The sequence below is a fragment of the Stegostoma tigrinum genome, chromosome 2, assembly GCF_030684315.1.
Source record: "Stegostoma tigrinum isolate sSteTig4 chromosome 2, sSteTig4.hap1, whole genome shotgun sequence".
Classification (NCBI taxonomy): domain Eukaryota; kingdom Metazoa; phylum Chordata; class Chondrichthyes; order Orectolobiformes; family Stegostomatidae; genus Stegostoma; species Stegostoma tigrinum.
In genome coordinates, this window is record NC_081355.1 from 35,690,285 (window position 1) to 35,705,767 (window position 15,483).

Genomic DNA, 15,483 nt, shown 5'->3' on the forward strand with positions numbered 1-15,483 from the left:
TACAGTAACTGCTGCCTTAAGGTGGAGTTTACACATTTTAGCTTTCGCAGAATCACCTCAGTGCTTTCAAGCCCTTTACAGAATCAGCTCAGTGCTTTCAAGCTTTCCTGGATCCGGGTTAGCTGAGTATTAGCTGACTATTCCTCTGTTGACAGATTTAAAACCATTCTCTCTTCATTACAGTCTGCCCGTCTCACCTTTGCAGCCGCCCTCTCCCACATCATATCTCTTGCAAACCTTTGCCCCCGGCATCCCTTTTGCAGTTGCCTTTCCCCCCAATACCTCTTGCAACCTCCTTCTCTCCCAACCCATTTTGCATTTTCTGCCCTACCGCTCTTTTCAACGTCCTCCTCCTACCGTTTCGGAGCCTCTTTCTTCCCCTGTCTGTGGCCTATTTCTCCATCAAATACAGGCATTGGTTCACTGCTTAATGTGAATCCTCCTAAGAAGCTGATGTAGGTAAGTAATAGAAGCCTTTGACATACCTAGCCATCTCTGACATTGGCTGTCTGACATTTGCAGGTACTTAGTCCATTTGTAATATTTTAAATTATGCACCAATTCTTGGCATCTTAATGGTTTTTGGTTGCCCCCATCTTGAAATGCCTGAGGCTCTGCTGGAGTACTTCCTTGTTTTTCTGGCCATTGTTTAACTGCTTTGTGTCAGTGGCTTGAGGGAGGAGTGACAGAAATGTCAGTGTCGCACGTACCTGTGACATTGGACCACTGTCAGTCTGAAGACGCTGGCTGAATGGTAATTCCAGATTGGCATTGGCATGTCATTGGCTTGTTTAACTACATTCCTGGCAGCCAGATGGCATTTATTGTAGTACTGTTGGGTTTTCAATGAGTTTTATTGATGGGAATTCCTAGAGACATGGTTCTCCACCTATTCTTCAATCAGCAAACATATAGAATTGAACTAAATATACAAACAAATACATACAGATCAAAACCAGAAATGACAGTACTCACAATAACAGACTGGACAGTATAAATTCCTAGCAGAGTAAAATAACATTGTTTCATCGGAGGCTCCACTGATGATGTCACCTAGCATGGTGGCAAAACGTCTGAACAAAAACAAGCTGGCTCAGCAAGCAAGTCAATAGCCACATCCACAACCCGAGCTGCAGTTTTTTGCTAAAACTTTAAATTAGTTTTATTGGCCAAATTTGAAGTGAAAATCCCTAGTCCCAAAGATACCAGACAGTTTGCTCTGGTGTAAGACAAAAATATCATGACAACTCTTCAGGAACCTCCTGCAGAAACATGTTCAGTGGTTGCCCATGGATGAATGGAAACCCTTACAAGATGACAAATACACTTTGTTAATCTGACCCCATCTAGTTTCCACATGTGAATTCAAGATGCCCTGGGGAACTGATGCCATCACAACAAAGGTGACATAGTTGCTGGCTCTGTTGGACAATCCATCTGTCATTCGTATGACCAAGCATTTGTAGACTGCCAATAAACAGATTCTGATCATCTTCAGTAGAGCTCTGGAAAGATCTGGAGTCAAAAAAAAGTTAAGGATGGGGTAGAGGTTTTGGCAATCACTGCGAATGCAGAGCCATAAGGTTCAGCAGGAAGTAGGTCTTCTTGGTTGTTGCTGAGGTTTACCGCAACCTGAACCTGCTGAGGCAATGTTTGAATATTTCAACAAAACTAATTGTCTGACCGATCGATAGTGTCATCGATAGTACCTCCTGAGAGCTACATCTAGTTGCACCCAACTGCTGCAGCCCTCCCAGTATCTCTCAGCTCTGATCCTCGTTGAGCTACGGGTCTCTGAACAAGCTGTTGCTGCTGCTACTTCTGGTTATATTGATCCTCATCCAAGATCCAATTTAAAATAGCCATAGCAGCAATCTGCTAACTCCTTTTTTTTTCATAGAATTTCTATAGTGTGGGAGTGGACATTTCAGCCCATCGAGTCCATACTACCTCTGCAAAGAGCATCCCATGCAGATCCACCCCACTACCCTAGCCCTGTAATCTTGCATTTTCCATGGCTACTCCACCTAGTCTGCACATCCCTTGACATTATGAGCAATTTAGCATGGCCACTCCGACTAACCTGTGTATGTCTTTGGACTGTGGGAATAAACCAGAGCACCTGGAAGAAACTCATGCAGACATGGGGAGAATGTGCAAACAGTTGCCAAGGGTGGAATCAGTCCCAGGTCCCTGGTGCTGTAAGGCAGCAGTGCTAACTGCTGAGCCACTGTGCCACCCCATTGATTGAAAGAACTTTACAATCTGGTTATCTTTCAGCATTCGTACAATGAAAAAATCCTTTCTGACGAGCAGGTATGGAAGCAGTTATCAGTTCTGAGTATTTGTTGAGGTACCCTATGACATTCTTTTCAGCCTGTCAGTTGTCCTTGCGGTCTTCACTGAGAGTTTCAGGAACCTTTTGAAGCTTATTACCAGTGCATTTCAAAGTATGTGAAAAACATTAATCAATTATATAAGTTAATCGGGAGCCTCCCTCTCCTAAAGAGATTGCAAGCAAGCAATACAACACACTCCAGTTAAACCTGGTTAAAACCTGCATGGTTCTGAACACTGACATTTTTACTGGTTTTAACCAAAATAGAAAGACTGAACTAATTGTAAATGTAATTATCCAATGTTGGAAAATAATATTAGAAAGTCTGCAGCATGTGATATTTACGGGTAATTTACAGAGCCTCAGTAATCACAAGTATAAGTTAATAATTTGACCTATCATTGTTATTATCCCATCTCCATTACCACACTCGCTTTTACTAAGGCACTGAAAATGGATCTTGTCATTCCCACTTCAACTTCAGTTTAGTTATTCAATGCCTTTCCAATCTTTAGGACAGCACAAAACAACATAAGGGATGTAATTGTGAATACATAATGCAGATTTTGTGACATGCTTGCATGTATATTTTATTGAGTATATTCTGAGTAAGTCCTATTCTGCTGTCTGTCTTAAGCAGTCATTTATTATATCAATTTACCTGTTGCTTTGCTCCAATAAATTATTTTTCCCTCATTATGTTGTGCCCAATGCTTCATATCAAACTTAATGAAAAGGTAGGTTATAGCCTGAGAGGGCCTATTCATGGATATGAGCCATGAAACCCTGTGAGGAATTGAGATTCTACCATGTTATGCTATACAGTGGGAGGGTGTAAATTATTTTCTTGAATTTGCTTTGAATTTTTGTCTACGATGTCTTACCTTCAAATGATGATGGATTGAGATTGTGATATCAAAAAATAGCTGAAGGCGTATGACACTGCGTCAGGCCGGGTCTTAACAGCATTCAGACAATAGTACTGAAGATTTGTGCCCCAGGATTACTGCACGATAACCAAACTGTACCAGTGTAGTTACTGACATAGATCTGGAAATGTGGAAAGTTGCCCAGATATGTCCTTTTTACAAAAAGTAATTTTTGTTAGATGGTCAATTACCATTTCCTCAGCTTACCCTTGATCATCAGCAAAGAGATGGAGAGGGTCACAACCAGTGCTATTCAGCAGTGTTTGTTTAGCAATAACCTTTGAAATGATGCTGAGTTCAGGTTCTACCAGGGGCACTCAACTCCAGACCACATTGCAGCCTTGGTTCAATCATTGACAGAAGAGCTGAACTACAGAGATGAAGTGAGAGTGACTGCACTCAAGCAACATTTAACCAAACATGGGATGAAGAAGGCCAAACTAAATTGGAGCCAGTGGATATTAGAGGGCAAGCTTCCTGTCATATCCTAGGCCTAACCATTTTCTTCAGTGACCTTCCATCAGAAGAGGGAATGTAAAATAATCAGTGAACAATATTCCGCACCATTCAGTCACTTTAGATACAGAAACAGTCCATGTGTAGCAAGAGATAACACAGTATGAAGAAGGTTCCTGACCCAAAATGTCAACTTTCCTGTTCCTCTGATGCTGCCTGGCTTGCCGTGTTTATCCAGCTCCATACTCTTGTCTCTGACTCCAGAATCTGCAGTTCTTGATAACTCCATGTATAGCAAGACCTGGACAATACCCAGGCATAAGCTTATAAGTGTCAAGAACAAATGTCCCACACAAATGCCAGATAATGACCATCTCCAGCAAAAGACAGAGCCTTTCTTACCATTGCTCTTTGAGATTCAATGGCATTACTGTTGCTGAATTGACGCCTATCAACATGTTGTGAGTTAACATTAACCAGAAACTGAACTGAACTAACCATATAAGTCATATAGCTGCAACAGCAGTTCAGAGGCATGGAAGTCTGCAGTGATTCACTCACCTCCTGATTACATCACCTACTAGACACAAGTCAGGAGTGTGATGGATTACTGACTATTTTCCTGATCAATTGCAGCTCTAAAAACAGTTAACAAACTTGACGCCATCCAGAACCAGATATGTTGTTGATATCAAGCTATGGTTGGTCTGCTTTCATTCCCGTTGTCATTCCATTTTTAGCATGGTCTTGACAATAGACAATAGGTGCTGGAGTAGTCCATTCGGACCTTCGAGCCAGCACCACCATTCATTATGATCATGGCTGATCATCCACAATCAGTATCCTGTTCCTGCCTTATCCCCATAACCCTTGATTCCACTATCTTTAAGAGCTCTGTCTATCTCTTTCTTGAAAGCATCCAGAGAGTTGGCCTCCACTGCCTTCTGGGGCAGAGCATTCCATATATCCACCACTCTCTGGGTGAAGAAGATTTTCCTCAACTCTGTTCTAAATGGCCTACCCCTTATTTTTAAACTATGTCCTCTGGTCCTGGACTCACCCATCAGCGGAAGCATGCTTCCTGCCTCCACAGTGTCCAATCCCTTAATAATCTTATACGTCTCAATCAGATCCCCTCTCATCCTTCTAAACTTAAGAGTATACAAGCCCAGTCGCTCCAATCTTTCAACATATGATAGTCCCGCCATTCCGGGAATTGACCTTGTGAACCTACGCTGCACTCCCTCAATAGCAAGAATGTCCTTCCTCAAACTGGGAGACCAAAACTGCACACAATACTCCAGGTGTGGTCTCAACAGGGCCCTGTACAGCTGCAGAAGGATCTCTTAGCTCCTATACTCCATTCCTCTTGTGATGAAGGCCAGCATGCTATTAGCTTTCTTCACTACCTGCTGTACCTGCATGCTTGCTTTCATTGACTGATGTACAAGAACACCTAGATCTTGTTGTGCTTCCCCTTTACCTAACTTGACTCCATTGACTTGGGGGGGATTTCTTTCCAAAATGGGTCTGTGGTGCACGTCAGACTGGTCCTGTGAGTGTCTGCATTTTTAGCCTATGGAGAATATGAGTTCTGGACTTGGTGAGCTGGATCATTTGTGGTGCTACTAATCTAGTTTAGTGATAGACATTAAGTTTCTCACTCTGAATTCACTGTGTGGCTTTGATACCATCTATGATTATCCAAGTGGTGTTCAACATGAATGATTACTGAGAGACCGTGGTAACTTATAATCAGCTAGAGGTCTCCTTGGCTAGTTTTGATCCGACGTCACAAGTTCACGGAAACTGGAATCGCCTCCATGGAGTGCGTATCTAATTCCAATGTTCTTATGCATCCAATGGGATCATCATGCATTGAGACAAAATGCACTGACCCACTGCCCCCATAGCTGAAGAATCTATATTTGTTCATGTTGCTACATTCAAATCCACCTCGGTGAAATATTGAAGATTCTACTCATCATGCTATTCAGAACTGGTTCTGTCAAGTATGATTACAAATGCCCACTCTGATTTAAAAAAAATTCATCTAGACTTGAAAAGTTAGATTGCCTTTTCTATGGATGCTACCTGACCAGCTGTGATTTCCAGCATTTGTTGTTTTCAGTACAAATTTCAGTAACTGCTCCTGCATTATGATTACAGACAGAATAGATGGCGAGCCTTTAACTGGATCAAGCTGCAGGGATCATTTGATGGTGTCAACAATTCGATAACCTTTATCTCCTTACCAGGTAACTTGGAGAATGTGGATGGAGTGCTGAAACTTGCTGAAGTTAGTGCACTAATCATATGAGTAATGGTCCAGAACTCACCCCATGTCCAAAACTTTGCTTGAAGCAATTTCTTGCCCAAGATTCTTTCTCGGTGTCAGAGGAAAATAAAATCTCACAGAAAAGCTGAATTCATTGTTGGTGATAGCACCTTTTTAGGAAACTGGAAGATTGGCTTCACCCAAAGGAAATGTGAATTAGTTGAAAAAAAAATGCATGATGTTTAATTTTAAGTACTTTTATACTTCACGATTAATAGAAATAATAGATTTTTATCTCACAATAGAATAAACAAAACTATATTTAAATTTTCAATAAATTAATTACCCAAAAATTATCTCAGCATTAACACTGCCATATGTATACTGTCTTGACTGCAGTTCACAAAGGCAACCTGCCTCCCCCAGATCCAACTTACACTAAGCTTGCATCACATTCAGCTTATCATCCTTCTCCAACCCTTCCAGTTCATGTAAGCAGTCTTCACCCTCTCCTTCCTCCACATAATGGTTAGCAATATTAAAGCAGATGGACTAGGAGGTAATTTACTCGTATCGTTTGGCTAACTGAATGATAGTAAACAGAGGTTGGGCATAACTTGGTAGTTCTTGTTTTAGTAGGCTGTGACTAATGGTCTATTGTCAGTATTTTGACCATAGCTGTTAATAATATATATTAATGAGTTGGATGTGGAACCATGTGTAATATTTCCAAATTTGCAGATGATACGAAGGTAAACAGGAATGTGTGCTGTGAGGAAGATGTAAAGTCGCTTCAAGAGGATTTGAGATAACTAGGTGTAGAGCTGGATGAACACAGCAGGCCAAGCAGCATCAGAGGATCAGAAAGGCTGACATATTGGGTCTAGACCCTTCTTCCTGCTCCTCTGATGCTGCTTGGCCTGCTGTGTTCATCCAACTCCACACCTTGTTATCTCAGATTCTCCAGCATCTGCAGTTTCTACTATCAAGAGGATTTGAGCAGGTTTAGTGATTGGGCAAGAACATGACTAATGGAATATAATGCAGAAAATGTCAGGTTATCCACTTTGATATGGGAAACAGGTGTGCATATTATTTCTTAAATGATAACAGGTTAGAAAATGTAGATAAACAAAGGGATCTAGGTGTCCTATTATTATGTGTCATAAGGCTAAGGTGCAGGTTCAACAAGCCATTAGGAAAGCTAATGGAATGTTAATCGTTATTGCAAAGAGTAGTGAAGTCTTGCTTCAACTGTACAGAAACTTGGTCAGACTGCACCTGGATTGGAGTGTGGAGTTTTGGTTTCTTTATCTTGGGGAAGGAATTATTACCATAGAGGGAGTGCAGTTAAGATCCACCAGACTTATTTCTGGGAAGATGGAACTGACCAAAGGAGAGAGATTGGGCAAACCAATTTTGTATTTTCTATAGTTTTGAAGAATGAGAAGTGATCTCATTGAGATTTATGAAATACTTAAAGGGATAGACTGGCAAGATGTTTCTCCTTTTTGGGAATCTAAAACCAGGAGGCAGATAAGGGGGACGCCATTTAGGATCAAAACGAAGACATAGTTTTTGCACGAATGGCTGTGAATCTTTGGAATTCTCTACCCAAGAGGGCTGTGGAAACTCAGTCTTTAAGTGTATATTAAATAGAGATTAGTAGATTACTGATTGTCAGTGACATAAAGGGTTATGGGAAGCAGATTATCACCAGCCATCATTGTATTAAATAGTGGAGCAATCTCAAAGAATTGTATGACCTACGTCTGTCCCTATGTTGCGATGTCAACATCCATCATTTTGCTGAAATTTGACAGCAGGCTGATCAGGTGATAATAGGCAGGACTGGATTTGTGCTAACCAAGTGTAGAGCTGAAGGAACACAGCAGGCCAAGCAGCATAGAGGAATAGGAAAACTGACTCTTTGGGTCGGGATCCTTCCTCAGAAAAAAATTTTTAAAAAAGGTTTGGATTTGTTGTGCTTTTTGTACATTGGACCTACCTGGACAATTTTCCATGTTGTTGGGGAGATGCCAATGTTGTAACTATACTGGAATAGCTTAGGGAGAAGCACAGGTAGTTCTGGAGCAAATGTTTTCAGCAGTACTACCTGGATCCTTTCAGGGTTCATAGTCTTTGCTGTATCCAATGTACACAACTATTTCTTCACAATACTTGGAGTGAATTGAAAGGCTGAAAACTAGTTTAATTAATAGTCAGGATCACAACAGGAATTGAAAATGGATTATGTGCAACATTTTTTTGGCTGATGGTGTTTGCAGCTACCTTTCCTTTTCCTTGTCGGGCTGTGTTAACATTTAAAATGGAGGTGTTCTTGAAAAAGCCTCTTCACATGATATTCCACCAAACTCACTACTGCAAAGCTTTTATCAGTTCCGATTGGTGGTAGCATTTCTTAACTATGTTTCTGTACATGTGCTATGGTGCTATTTGTCTGATCCTATCTTGTAGCTTCGCCAGCTTGGCAGTTTTTTAAAGTTTTTGACTGGTACTGTTCCTGCCATAGTTTCCAATTTTTTATTTTGAAAATATACTTTTCTTCATAAAAAATGAAATACGTACCTAGTGACCAACACAGTTCAGCTCTGTATAGTAGCATACAAAGGAACAAACATTGGAGTTTGACTGTATCCAGCTAACAAACCAAAGAAATTTGTTGCTTGTACAAGATGATATTTACATACATTTGAGGCATCAGGAGGGTCTGTTAACTGAATGGACCCTCATGTAACATTGGCAGAAAGACCTTAAGATGGTGGTGTTACCCTACTGTGCTATGGCGCCAGCTGCACATGATCTTGGATTGTGCAAATCTGCAACACTAATTCATGGTCAACTTGTTGTTCTGGAAGACCTGCACTCTCTATTGAACCAAACCCCTGGCTTGATGGTAAAGGTGAAGTAGGAGCAGTTTGTATCTATTCTTTGACTACTCTTCCTGTTTTGGTTAGTTTGACATTCATTAAGCCAAAAAGATTGGAGTTTAAAAGAACATTTAGTGAACTTTCTTCTTCAGAACAAAAAAAACTCAAAGTTGTTGAAAATAAAATTTGGACAGCAATCGTCACTCAACTGTTGGGATTGTACGTACTGAAGGCAGACCATTCGGGTATTGCCAGCAAAATCTGGTTGCGCGAGAGTCAGCTGTGATATTATGTCGTTCTGCAATTCAAATAAGGAAAATTAATGGACCCTTCGAGGAGGAATCACTGGACCCGAAACGTTAACTCTGATTTCTCTCTACACATGCTGCCAGACCTGCTGGGTTTATCCAGCAATTTCTGTTTTTGTCATGACATCTTGCAGCGCTTTTGGCAAAGCTAGTTCAGCACGAAGGAGACAGCCCACGATACAGGAGAATTTGTTTTTTTAAGATTTTGACTCTTTTTCTCGGCCGCCAGCAGCTCTGATTTGCTGCTACGTCGGCTTTACGGTCGTTGGCTCTGGTTTGGCTATTTTGGAAGTTGAGCGGCGATTAAGGGAGCACCGACGATGCATCTCCCAGCAAATAGTGCGTGTCGCGGCTTTGGAACGTTGTGTTGTTATTGACAGCGTGTCAGCGTTCTGAATTGGAACGTCGTGTCTGGTAGTCTGCGGGCATTGGCTGAGATCCAGGCCTGAGCTGCTTCTCTGCTGCACCTACGCTCTGCGCGTTATGGTGTTACGTTTGTTTTAAATTTCCTCAATGTTTTTAATTTGCCTTTTTCACGCTCCCACATTCAGACGGAAAAGGGTATGTGCGTTCTAACCCTGTAAAGGATGGTTTGTTTTGTTGCTGTGGCAAGTTGTGCCCGTGTTGATTTTTTTTTCCTCCCACTATAGCAAGGAAGACCGTGTTTAACTGCTGGTGTAGACTGATGCAATCTCCTTTCTTCCTGACTTGGACTCTCTCTCACGGTGGATTTCTTCAAGGCAATTATTAAATTCTGTGATCTGCCACAGCGCATAACTACCACGTGCTTCACTGCGCCGGTCAAGTATAAAATTCCTCGCTTAGAAGCAGTAGATTACAAAATCACACCCTGTTGATTGAGAGGGTAGAGAGAATCGACTGCAGTGAGGTACACTTTAACAGACTGAATTCTCCTTTGGCTGTTTTGAATTGTTGCTTTGAATGGAGGTGGCTGAAGGCACGTACCACTTTGGGGCTGCTTTGATTGTCTCATTTCTTTGCAGGTGGTGATCGGCTTTTGCTGGTTTCCGGATGTTTTAATGTTATTGAAGGCAGATACTTTACGCTACGTTCATGTGTGTTAAAACATTTTTTTCTTTTACAATTCGTTGAAGTGCTGCACATTCTAGGAATTAGTGAATCGTTGCTGTCGTATTTGGAATAACAAAAGCGATATTTCTCCCCATAGTCCAGTATTTTGGGTTTAATCATCATCGCGTAAACATATGGTCACGTTGGTATTATACGCTGCTGTTTCCGGGTCTTTTGTTGAGTACGTGTTTGGCGGTTCCAATCTGAGTCTGGTATCTATAGTTTACTATTTGTGTAGAATTGAAAATAAATGAATCCATAATAGTGTACAGGGAGGAATTGATGCAATTGTCTATGTGCCACTTGATAATTTGTGAGATAAGACAATGAGGTCTTAAAATAACTTACTTAAAACTTGTTATCAGAGATAACAGGAACTGCAGATGCTGGAGAATCCGAGATAACAAAGTGTGGAGCTGGATGAACACAGCAGGCCAAGCAGCATCTTAGGAGCACGATGCTGCTTGGCCTGCTGTGTTCATCCAGCTCCACACTTAATTACTTAAAACTTGTTTTTGGGACGTGAGCTGAGATTGCATTTTGTGATTGTCCGTTATTTGCTCAGACGTCTGCATATCTTGTGACGATGGTGCTCCCAAAATGAGATTGGGTGATTAAGTTTTAGGACCATGATTCGGCAAAGATTTGGAAACTATTTGGGAAATGTTGTTTGACCTGCGGGCAATGTTGGAGTTGATGGGGATTATTTGCTGACCTTGTCCTTTTGTATTAGAGATTGTAGCATTGGTGGCAAACCAAGTACAGTGATTTGCGTAAGTATGTACCCTGTATTGCAGGCACAGTGCAACAGCCTTCCACATTGAGACCAACAGCTGCAAAGCAAGTAGCTGGATGCCAAACAATTGAACTGTCCTGCTCCTTCATCTTGAGTGATGCACATCAAAAATGATCCCATACAAATATTTTGTGCCAGAAAAAAGAAAGAAGAGGTTTAATGTTGCAATGATGAAAAATACTAGCATGTTGGCAAGGCTACCTCCTTTTAGCTGTCCAAGTTCCAACATTGTCAACCACATTCATTTTAATAATTCTGAAGGAGAGTCATATTGGACTAAATCCTGTTTCTCTCTCTACAGAGTCTGTCTCCACTTAAATATCAGTTCACCTGCAGTAAAACCTTCATTTATTCCCTTTTAACTCAGTTACTTTGGTATTGTTTTTGCTTATCTCTGAGTCTTCCCATTTCTGAAAATGTAACTCAGTCAAATTCCTACTGTTTTACTTTGTACCAATCCCACTTGTTTACCTGCTTCTGTCACTGATCTGTAGTGGCTATCTGAAATCACACATTTGTTTTTAATTTTATGTACATTGCATAGTTAAATAATTCTTGTTCCTCTGACTTATAAATATTCTTATTCTTTCGTTTAGTTTGACTTTTGCTCTCTTTTTCATGAGTATTGTCATATTTCTACAGTTTCTAGTTGGCCCAGCGCTAGTAATGACAAATTCAGCCAAAGTGTGATGATACTGTGGCTTTAAGAGGTGTAGTTTATCCTGTTTCTTTATATGAAGAAAGGATGAGACATATGCACAGAGAGGTCTGCTCAAAGTCAATAGAGTAAGCAATTTGAGTCCTTGGGATTTCTTTTACAAGTTGGAACAATAGAAGCAACCTGAATGGGTGTGGTTAAGCTCCCACACATAGAGAATTTTTAGTTTTAGCTTTCTATAGTTGCTGGGGACTTGAAGCTGGATGTGAAAGCAGTTACTCCTCTGTCTATTACAGCTAAAAGCTAGGGTTCTGTTCCTGCTGCTAGATTTGATTATGAAACTATCTGTTTTACTGAATTTGTGTTTGCCTAGCATGTCTTTATAGGATGTCACTATATTGAAACAGTTACGTAGCAGTAGTTAATATAGTTATTACTTTGTTAGGCATTTTAATACAGTTATAGTTAAGCCAATGCTTTCAAAATACAGAAGAAATAAAAGTAATATAACTGTAATGTAAAAATGGTGTTTTGCTTAACGTTGAGTGGTTTGACCAATTGATTTGTATCTGGGACACTGCCTTCCACTTACCTTTTTAAAATGAGAAAAAGTGAGGGCCTTCACTATCTTTTCAATGTATTTTGAGGGGGTTTGGTCTGGTCTATGAGAAAAGTCACTTCATGACTGCCCGGTGTCATCTGTTGCCCAATATCAGTGACTTGGCAGTGAATGTTAGGACCCATCTCTTACAGCTGATCACCATATGAAAGTTTTATTACAACTTGACAACCGAATAGTTCATTTGAGTCCTTTTTGTAATAGATATGCTCCTGAAAAATGGTCATTGGACTCGAAACATTAACTTTGTTTGCTCTCCACAGATGCTGTCTGACCTTCTGACGTTCTCCAGTACTTTGTGTTTTTCTTTCAGATTTCTAGTATCCGGAATTCTTTGTTTTATTTATGACAATCTTGCCAGTTCCTTTTCATTCAAAGTGATCAGCTAGGTGTGCATTTGGCTCATGCATGGAAGAAACATTCTTAAATCTCCTACCTAACTGATCCATTTCAGATCTTTGCCTCTACCAACAAACGGGAAATCCCCTCATCTGCTGTTCTCTCCTGTAAGAGTATTTCTTCTTCATCCTAAATTAAACTTCCTCTGGCTTCCAGTCATGTTCCTTAGCTGACTAATTTTAAATTTGAGTTCTGAATTTGTATTTTTTTAAACTTGGTTTCTGAAGACATTTATTCAGATTTTATGTACCTTAATAGGTGTGCGTTTATGCATCTATACAGCTGTTCTATGATTTAAGAATGCACACAGTCACATATTTAACCAAGACAGTGCATATTTAGGTGTAATTGAACACTTTGTTTACATTCCATACTTGTGGGGCCACTGTTTCTTAGTTCTCCTGCAATCACAGTAATTGGTATTGCATCAAATCTGCCTGCATTGAAAGCGCTGAATTGAGGGACCAGGGGAGCATTTGCATTATTATTCATTGCAATGTCAGCATTTATTGCCCAACTGTTAATTGCCAGAAGCCAGATAAGAGTCCAGTAGATTGCTATTGTCCTGGAGTCATATGTAGGCCAGACCAGTGAAAGATGGAAGATTTCCCTTCCTAAAAGGCAGAAGAAAATGACATTTTTTTAGCACTTGATTGTTTTCATCTGGCCAACTATATAAGTTTTTTTTTAAAATTCTAGATTTTTACTGAATTAATTTGCCGTGTTCTGATACTGGAGTATTACTTCAATGACATTACCTCTGCCACCAAGTCTCTTCAACTTCTGGTTGAAAATAAAGTTTTGAGAACAGTGGGAAAAGGGTTGGTGTTAAATAGTTATCAGGCCATAGAAGAGGACTGCTCAGTCTATCAGTTCATGCAGTCATCTAATCCTGCACACTGGTGATTTCCTTCTAGCGCTCCTAGGTAATATGTGGATTGAAACAAACAAAGAAACCTACAGCACGGGAGCAGGCCTTTCGGCCCTCCAAGCTTGCTATGCTGAAAGGCTAGTTCTTTTTAGTAGATCTGAACATGATTCCCAAAAGCTGTGGTCATCACTCAGCAGTCTGCATTTTGGAAGGTCACTGGGCCTGAAACGCACATTCTGATTTCTGTCCACAGAGGCTGCTAGACCTACTGAGTTTTTCCAGCAATTTCTATCTCAAATCATGATTTCCAGCACCCGTAGTACTTTTGTTATGTGATCCATTGCTTGACAGGCAGCAATATGGAGTGTGGTGTGTGTGTGCCGTGTGCAATATGTTTAGTATTTACACTGGAACGTAGAAAATAGGAGCAAGGACATGCCCGTTGAGGCTGCTTTGCTTTTCAGTGTGATCATTGCTGATCCTCCAGCTCAGCACTACAATGCATTGTGGAGCTTAAGTGCTAGCTAGAGGCACAGCAGTACATTTGTGAGGCTGAGCATTACATGAATGTTTCTAGATGTCATCACCCTGCCTTGAGGAAATTGTCAGGGAAGCAATGGACAACCATCATTCAGAAGAAGGAAGGAGACAGTCAGTCCTTAGAGGGCATGAACAGTTTTTGTCTGGGAATTGGTGGGAGTGATGGTTCCTCTGGGGAGTGCAGCCAGAACCAGGCTGCACAAGGCAGAAGAAGGTGGAGGAAGAGTTATAATGATAGGAGACTCCATGATGAAGAGCACATGTAAACATTTTCTGCAGTTGCAGATATAATTCCAGGACAGTGTGTTGCCTTGCTGGGGATAAGGTCAAGGATGTCAATGGAAGGCTGCAGGGGAAGTGTGGACAATCACAGATTATGGTTGGCCTGCTGACAATAGGCATAATATTAGTTGAAAGTTGTTTTTGTGATTGGAAGCCTGTGAACCATGGCATAGCACAGGGTTTGATGCAGATTGTGTTGTTGTTTGCTGTGTACATTTAATGATGTCGACTTGACTGTATGATGCTTGATCATAAGTTCACAAATGACAGAAAAATCTGGTGGTATAGTAAATAACAAGGAGGAAAACCGTAGTTCATCTATTTTGTTAGGCAGTCTGACAAGATGGCAGAATAATGGCAAATGGTATTTAATCCCGAAAGATATTGCTTGTGAAATATTCTATACAGATAACACAACCAGTTTATTACTTGTAAAACCCATTTATGCAAATGCTGTTATTGTAGGAGACAAATAAAGGACTGCTGTTCCAACTTAATCTTATTAAAACATTCACCATTTTAAAAAAAGCTGTTACACAAATTAAGTTAATTTTTCCCAGTTAGGCTGAGTGCTTGACACAAACACATGTACTACCTGTTGTTGTGAACTTCATCGGGCTGCTGGATCCAATTCACTGAGTGTGTCGAGAGGGCACCCAAGGTCTTAGAACGAAGGTGGGTCGCATGTCACATCTGTGCCAGATGAGCCTTAACTGAACGAATGGTTGCCAGGTGTCCCTTCTTATTGTTCTGAGCCCTTCTAGAATATTCTGACTTCAGCTGATGAGGTCACAGGACAGGGGTCACAGTGCCCATTGAGGTTAGGCCACGTGATCCTAGGTCTATCCCTTAGGCCTCCCTATAGGCCTACCCTTTCCAAGATATAATTAATTCATGATGCCAAGGGGTCTGGCTTAAACTGGGGAATGCACAAACATACTGTGTCTCCCTATTGTTCTGGCTGAGTATCTCTTAATGGCTTTCAGGCCATTATGACCGTTCCATTGTTCAAATACAATATAGATC

At 40.8% G+C, this 15,483-nt stretch overlaps 1 protein-coding gene across 8 annotated transcripts in view; it reads left to right on the plus strand.

Annotated features, from left to right (window-relative positions):
• si:dkeyp-120h9.1 (Y+L amino acid transporter 2-like) overlaps positions 1–15,483 on the plus strand; it is a 158,172-nt gene that overhangs the window by 54,948 nt on the left and 87,741 nt on the right. Inside the window, exons 1-2 of one of the 8 annotated variants that reach the window (XM_059653400.1) lie at positions 9,601–9,761; positions 9,851–10,158. The exons of 5 other annotated variants lie outside the window; for them this stretch is intronic. The gene's annotated coding sequence lies outside the window, so the exon portion shown is untranslated. Of the gene's footprint in view, positions 1–9,600; positions 9,762–9,850; positions 10,159–15,483 lie in introns of those variants that run through there. 2 more of the 8 variants (XM_048555852.2, XM_048555899.2) reach the window with 2 other exon arrangements.